General features: G+C 48.7%; 1 protein-coding gene across 10 annotated transcripts in view; it reads left to right on the forward strand.

Annotated features, from left to right (window-relative positions):
- The window catches only part of LOC102245814 (calcium-dependent secretion activator 1), a 247,162-nt gene that overhangs the window by 199,276 nt on the left and 45,952 nt on the right, over window positions 1-1,934 (forward strand). The gene's annotated exons all lie outside the window — the stretch shown is intronic.

Genomic DNA, 1,934 nt, shown 5'->3' on the forward strand with positions numbered 1-1,934 from the left:
ATATGTCGGCTTTCAGTGGCTTCTTGATCTGGTCATTCCTCTGCTGTTCCTCAACCACCCTGAAGCCAGAACTGCTCGCTAGCCTTCTCTCCTTCCTTCCTGCTACAAATTTTCCCCAAGTGCCCTTTCTAAGACAGGTTCCAAGTGAGTCGCTGGGAAGATAGGCATGAGTGAGACGTGCCAATCTATGAGAGACAAACATGGCACAAAAGTGCCTGGCCTGCGTGGCCATCAGGGCGGCAAAGGAAAAGTGTGGGGTCCTGGAGAATTGGTTAGACGGGGGCTTGCGGATCGTCTTGGGTGCTGGCGTGGCTCCGGAAGATGGGATGCTTCACTCTCTCAATGATGAACCGATGTGTGCTCAGCCCTTTAATGTTTACGAAGCACTTTCTAATATTTTTTTCACCTGATCAGGTTCTCAACCCTACAAAGTGCACAGTATTAGCACCCTGTTGTAGAAATCTAGGAACCAAGACTAAGGCATAGAAGTGATTAACCCAGGGCCAGCTGGTCCTATCACTTATGGAACTTCTGACTCTAAACCCTAGGCTCCTCCCACCACACACATTGGTTCATTGGCTTCTCGCCCCTGGGAGGTGACATTTTGCAAAGCATCTCTGGGAAAAGGGCAGGTATCCTCCCCCGGGTACTTTGATGTGGGTGGAGGTTGTGATTTCCGATATGGATCACAGCCCAATGTCAAGGGGAAGCCTACCTGAGAGGGGGAAAAGACACCCTAACTGCTGTGTGTGCATCGCAGCCTTTGTGGTCGCCCATAACACTGGAAACCCTCGCTGACCCCAAATATAGCCCCTTAGTCTTACCTGTGCCTAGAAGAGCATGTGTGACCAAATGCAAGTCAGAATGAGGCACATAGAACATCAGCTGGACTCCCATAGATGTTATTCCTCAAACCTCACTGTTGATTGACCCAGGTTTGCTTAGGAATTTTACATCTTAGCTACTATTTGTTGCATGCTTACTATGTCCCAGGACTCTGTGTGTATTCACACTTATGGCGACAGCTGAAGCAGGCTCTAGTACAGCCGTGGGCAAACTACGGCCCGCGGGCCGGATCCGGCCCGTTTGAAATGAATAAAACTAAAAAAAAAAAGACCGTACCCTTTTTTGTAATGATGTTTACTTTGAATTTATATTAGTTCACACAAACACTCCATCCATGCTTTTGTTCCGGCCCTCCGGTCCAGTTTAAGAACCCATTGTGGCCCTCGAGTCAAAAAGTTTGCCCACCCCTGCTCTAGTAGGATCTCCACTTCGCAATGATGCGACTAAGCCTCAGAGAGATGAAGTAACTTGCCCAAGGTCACACAGCTAGTAAGTTGAAAAGGTAGAATTTGAACCTGCTCTGACTCCGAACACCATGCTCTCAAACATTCTACTCTGCCAGACTACCTCTCCAAAAACTGAAAATAAATTTCATAGCCACTTCCTGCACTTCCTTCTGGGTTTTCTAGTATTTAAATCCAAGAGACACAACAGCACCCTTGGGACAGGTTTGGAAGGCTCTGGTACCCCTTCTAACACCCACCCGCAGGCACCCACTTCCCTCTGGGCTAAGGACGCCCACCCACCACATCCCTCTTCTTGAGGAGAGTTCATTGAAGCTGAGAACGGAAGGGTTCAATTCAGACAAACCTGCAGCCAAATTACACAAAGCCAAAGACTGACACCGGCCTTAGGTGCTTTTCTAGACTGGGGAGCCCTCCACTCATCAGCCGGGGTTTAGCTTCAGTCATTTTTCTCCCTTTTAAAGGGAGGGAGGAAAATGCAAAGCTCCCACCCCAGCTACAGAATCTCAGTCAGGAAAACTTCACTCTCTTTCTCTCTTTCTGTTCCCTTTCTCTCCTTCTCCCTTCCTTCCTTCCTTCCTTCCTTCCTTCCTTCCATCCTTCCTTCCTTCCTTCCTTCCTTCC

The sequence above is a fragment of the Myotis brandtii genome, unplaced genomic scaffold, assembly GCF_000412655.1.
Source record: "Myotis brandtii unplaced genomic scaffold, ASM41265v1 scaffold954, whole genome shotgun sequence".
In the NCBI taxonomy this organism is placed as follows: Eukaryota; Metazoa; Chordata; class Mammalia; order Chiroptera; family Vespertilionidae; genus Myotis; species Myotis brandtii.